The sequence below is a fragment of the Manacus candei genome, unplaced genomic scaffold, assembly GCF_025592945.1.
Source record: "Manacus candei isolate 608988 ecotype Guabito, Panama unplaced genomic scaffold, ASM2559294v1 h1tg000033l, whole genome shotgun sequence".
NCBI lineage: Eukaryota > Metazoa > Chordata > Aves > Passeriformes > Pipridae > Manacus > Manacus candei.
This window is the reverse complement of record NW_026138081.1, coordinates 10,520,961-10,526,702: the sequence shown is the minus strand read 5'-3', so window position 1 is coordinate 10,526,702 and position 5,742 is coordinate 10,520,961. Positions and strand designations below refer to the sequence as shown.

The 5,742-nt window shown below is 48.2% G+C and overlaps 1 protein-coding gene across 1 annotated transcript in view; it reads right to left on the bottom strand.

Annotated features, from left to right (window-relative positions):
* The window catches only part of DDB2 (damage specific DNA binding protein 2), a 51,726-nt gene that overhangs the window by 43,794 nt on the left and 2,190 nt on the right, over positions 1 to 5,742 (bottom strand). The gene's annotated exons all lie outside the window — the stretch shown is intronic.

Below are 5,742 nucleotides of genomic sequence, written 5' to 3'. Positions count from 1 at the left end.
CATCTATGGTTAGCAGATAATTACTTTGGTTCTGGCATCTTCCTGGAAAAGAATTTTGGAAGTATCATGCAAAACTTGGATCTCCTCCTGCTGCTGAATTTTCTAGGAAGAGGAAGTTAAAGATTCTCTATGATGGATCACACCCATTTCCCCAAAGCAGCAGCTCAGCTTGCTCAACCCGGTAACGATGTTTCTGCCCTGTAGGCAAAATCTGGATGGCAGAGCCCCCAGGACAGCTGCGCTCTGTGATAGCAGCTGAGTTGCGGTCAGCGACCAACTCTGGGTGACGCTCCCACAGCCCTGTGTGAAGCTTGGGGCCATGGCTGCTTCAGTTTACTTTCCATCCCACTTCCCCATCCCCTGTGTCCTTGTGGCTGTTTTGCTTGGCACTGAACACTGAGGCAGGTGCAAGTATGTGGCAATCCTGCACAGAGACCCGTCAGCGCTGTTACAAACTGTCCTGCACTCCCTCTGCTCCTGCCCTGTTTGCAGACCCAGCCCAAGGCTGTAGCCCTGGTGAGCTCAGCTCTGTTATCTGAGGCAGGTTCCCACTGCCTGCTGTGCAGGCTGTGTGTGAACTGGAGCTGCCTCAGCTGCGTTTCTAGAGCTGCTGCCATTATGCTTATGGTCAGCAGGCTGCAAAAATCTTCTGCTTGTGAAGAAAGCTGGTGCTGGAGTCAATATGGGCTTGAACACTCCACTCAGACCAGTAGGTGATTGTTTCTAGGGTATATGCACTGAGACAGCTGCTGACAGGCGACGGGGCTGAACATGAGACCCAGCCAGTGCCACGAACTCCATCTTGACCCATGAAATTTTGGAAAATACTCACTGCAGGCTGGTGGGAAAGACTGTGCAAAACAAGCAAGATACAGGCTGCATGATACAAAGCAAAGTGTCTTCAGAGGGACCTTGCCCAAAAAAATAACCCAAAAACAAAAAAAGGGAAACAGGAAAAGACTTGCAGCCATGTGTTGAATTGCCACCCAGGTCCAGGCTACAAGGAGCTGAAAAACTCATGGGCTGCAAGAGAATGAGACTGTTTACTAAGCTACCTAAGTTCTTAGAAGATCAAAGAGGATTAATATGAAAAGATTAACAAATCCTTGCGGAAAGGGACAGGAAGAAGGTAATAGAGTAAGCTCTGTAACTGGAAAAAATTGGCTAGTTATCTTTAGAACATCTAACTAAGCAACATGGCTCCAGTGAACTTCTCCAAACCAAATTTCAGGCCAAATCACCTCAGCTGCTTTCAGTATATCCATTTTCTGGCCACGTCCTCTTGTTTTTCATAATTCAGGAACCCTGCTTGCAGAGGTTCCTGGTTTGTCAGTCTCTTCACTTATGGCAATTATAGCTTCAGTTTGAGACTTCCTTTCTCAACAGGCAGTGTAGAAGTGCTCAGCACTTCTTCCCCCTTAGTGTAGGGGCCCATAATCTCTCCTCTTCAGTTTCAGAGCTTTCGCTAGGTCCTGCTAATTGCAGATCCTGTGGTCCCTTCCTCCTTGTGTTTCCTTTCTATCCAAGCAGCTGGAAGTCTTCTTCCAGGTCCTGCCCTCTCCCCTTTTGACTTCACTACCTCTTTCCTTCCTGAGTCTATTGCTCCTGCTTTTCAGCAGGAGGCTGACACCAAAGGAGTCACTGCCCCCAGCTGTGACCACACTAGCCCTTCTCTCAAATTCTCCTCAGGGCTTCCCCACAAATGCTGCACAGTTCCTAAGGAATACTGCATCCACAATCCTATGGATGTTTGCTTCACCAGTGGCCCTGCATCCCCTCTACACATGAGGAGCTGAAGCACCGCTACTTACTCTCACTCCACCCAAATCCCTCATAATGGCCTGTTTGACAGCACTGCTTGCACTCTGATAATTGTACGTTTTCAAAAGAGCTTTCTCATTTTGCCTTGCTGATCTTCTCTTTTTGTCAGCTGTTCCTGCCTTGCTTTCAAGGGTCTCTGTCTTCTGCTTAAGGCATGCTCCCTATGCTTGTTGTAGGGGCTGTAGGCAACTAGTCCCTGTACTAGAGGGATTCAGTTTAGAAAACTGGTGAGTGGAGTGAGGTGCAAGGAAGAGAGATTACACATGCACTGGAAAACTTGGAAGGGTTGTGTCTGATAGGTGGACAGCCCTGCTGGCTCTGAACTCAAGCAAGTTAGTGTCTGTGCTGTGGACTGCCCTTGAAAGAAGGTGAGGTAGTTCGGGGTCTGCTCACTGCCCAGTTTCTCCACCTTGCTCCGATGTGGTGTGATGAACATGTTTTCCATCAGTTGAGTGATTGTCCCCTGCCAAACAGCCTGCTCCCAGCAGGGACACCTGTAACATCTACAAACAGACATTACAGCAAGGGTCTAAAACTTGTCCTCAGATCCAGGAAACCCCAGGGGACATCGGCCAGCTCACCCTACTCTGAGGTATCCCCAAAGACTCCCAAGTCCAAAGCTGCTAGGCCAGAGGTGATATTACCAGACATTTGCAAATAAACATTTGATTATAATATAGGAAATGGAGTTACAAAATAAAAGCCTGAAGACATACATGTATACACACACACACACTCAACCCAGGAGCAGCACACTCCTCCCCTGGCCCCACACTCCAGTTACCCTTTCCATCAAATCCCAGCAGTTTTGCCTGGCAGCCCAGCAACATCATCTGGCACAGCTGAAAGGGACAGTCCTCTCTTCCTTTCAAAACTCCTAGCCCTTCCCTTACATATTCAGCAATCACACAAGCTCAGCAGGAGATAAGCTCAGCAGTGCAATGACCATGAGCATTTGAGCAGGGCTGGGGACACGACTCAGCCCACAGCTGCCGCTTGCCAGGGTGGGTGCAAGGGACAGCATGTGCAGCAGGACCAGCCTTTCAGCTGCAACACAACCCCAAATCAGAGCAAGCCAGCCATGACTCTGCTCCTTAGTATCTCTCAAGTGATCAACACATCTCTCAAGGAACACAACATCCATTGTGTTCCTTAACTTATGTGTTTCTTCTACATTTGCTGGCTTTTCTCCAAACCACAACATTTGCAAGACTGCAGTAAAACTGTAAGTTGTAAACCTGAACAAAATATTCACTCTACACATAGTCTATTAGCTTCTTATCTTAGATCATGCTGGCAGCATTGAACAGTCAGTGTGTGACGTGACTGCCTGCCTCAGTGCTGTACTCCTTCCTAGGAAGGCAGCTACTAATTACACTCAGTCCAGCACACCAGCAGGCCAGTCACCCACGACTCTCAGCCATCTGCTTCCCTCACATCAATCCCAGCAAATATATGGCCTTACGGGAGCGCAGGCAGTTTGCTGACTTGACAGAAACCTAACCTAACCATATGGAAAAGTTTCCACATGATCCCTAAAACCACGGGAAATTGGGAGTATCTTCTTACTCTGGGAAGGGACATCCCTGCTGAGAACCCATCCCTTGTTCTAGTGAGAGGGAGAATGCTTTCTATCTGATTCTCCACTCCTTCATTCATGGCTATGCTTGCTCTTTCCATTACTGAAAATAGCCCTGAAATACTGAGCAGAGCTCTCTCCCAGGGTTATTGACTATCCCTGAGGGAAATCGTGGATTAATTCATGTCTGTAAACTGCTTAGTAAGGAAGGTGGGGGGGGCGGGGAAGTAAGAGATTTGTGTTAGGAATTGCTTCTCTGCCCAAGGTTTCATTGTAGATTCCTGGTACCCCACCACTTAACACTGTGATCTATGGGAAACTATATGTCCCTGTTAATTTTTGGGTAGTTTACTGAATCTGTCAGACCCTTTCCCAAATCTTCTCATTCAGCAAAAGTGTGAGAGGCCAATGGGTCTGAGTAGGAGAACAGGACTCAGCCACCTCATCTCTTCTGCACATGTTCTTTGCTGGACAGTGAGAAGAGAGCAAGGTCCCTCTTTCCTTCTGCCACCCTGCTTTTGGATAGACTCACAGAGAAGCACTTTCTCTTCACTTCTCTTTTTCTCTTCTCTTGTTTTCAGGCCTGAATGTGCAGGGCATGTTTGATCCCCATCACAGCACTTCACTCCTGAGTCTCTCCAGCTCAGTAACCTCATGCCCTCAGATAACCAGACTTCTGTACTGCTAATGCATCCCCAGTGTTATGGCAGACTCCAAGAACAAGCCTAGTCACGGTCCTTTGCTTTTCTTTGCTCTCTTGGATGATGCTCTATCTTATCTTTCATAAATAGAGATGGGTAACAGCAAGGTGATTTCTCATTAGGAGACTACATCAGGCTCAGGGTCTGGTGTAGTCTGGTCCTGTCACAGCAGTCAGGAAGAAAGAGGCAAGTGTCAGATGTGATGTCGATGGACAGGGAAGCTGAGGGCCAAAGAGCAGGCTGCCAGCTTGGAGCTCAGGAATTCAGCACTAAAGCATATGAGATGCAAAAGAAACAGATGGAGGAAATAGCAAGAACAGTGCAATGACAACACACGCTCACAGGGAACAGTCAGCAGCAGGAGGTCCTTCCTGTAACTGACAAAGGCAACAGAAAGAACCTGATTATTTCTCAGACCAGCAGCACGCTCTTCCTGCTGCTTTTATGGAAAACTGATGGACAGGATCGGCAGCTTTGCCAGGATCTGGAGCAACCAGCATGAGCTGGAAGGCCTGCAAGGGACCCTGCCGAGGTAGAGAATTTAAGTAACCCTGCTGTAACAAGCCTTCCTAGGACATGGTGCAGTGAACAGAAACTGTGCTTCCTCCACGGAGGAGAGGAGCCTGTACTGTATCTCCCCATGTCCCCTAGCACAGACAGGCAGAGACAAAGTGTGACACTGACCTACTGGCCTCTGAGGCTGCCTTGCCTCCTCCTGGCACATGCCATTTCTCTCTGTTGTGGTTTAACCCTGCATCCAAGTACCACACAGCCACCTGCTCACTCCACCCACCCATACCCTCCCACGGGATAGGGAGGAGAATCATAAAAAGGTAAAACTATAATAATGATAATAATGATAAAGGAATTAAACTCAAGAAACACAAGTGATGCACAATACAACTGCTCACCACCTGCTGATCACTGCCCATCCCCTCCTCAAACAGTGATCAGCCCCTCCCAGACAACTCCCCCCAGTTTATATACTGGGCATGATATTCTATGGTATGGAATATCCCTTTGGCCAGTTTGGGTCAACTGTCCTGGCCATGCTCCCTCCGAGCTTCTTAGGCAGTTCCTTACTGGTAGAACCTGAGAAACTGAAAAGTCTTTGGCTTACAGTAACCACTACTCAGCAACAACCAAATCATCAGTTGTGTTATCAACATTTTCTCATACTAAATGCAAAACACCAGCTACTAGGAAGAAAATTAACCCTATCCCAGTCAAAACCAGGACACTATCTCACAAGCCTCAGCTGGGGGAACGCCAGCATGAACAGAGTCTGTCCCTCCTAACCCTTGTGTGACATCTCCATCACACAGCCAAACAGAGCTCACAAGAATGAAACAAGCAGAGGAAGGGAGCAGCACCACAAAACAGATGATAAGGCAGGAGCAAGCAACTCAGGTTGGGGCAGCTCTAGCCAACATGAACACGAACACTCCCAATGCACACTCATCATCTGAACTTGCTCCTCGACACAAGATGCAGCTTACACAGCCTCCACCCTGGGCCCTGAATGCACTAACATGTCTTCATTGTCCTGAGCAGCCTCACCTGGGGTTCTGCCCAAACTCCCAGCCCATGGGGTTGGGGGGGTTGGATGTGTTTGCATTTAAGTTCAGCCTAGAGCTACTA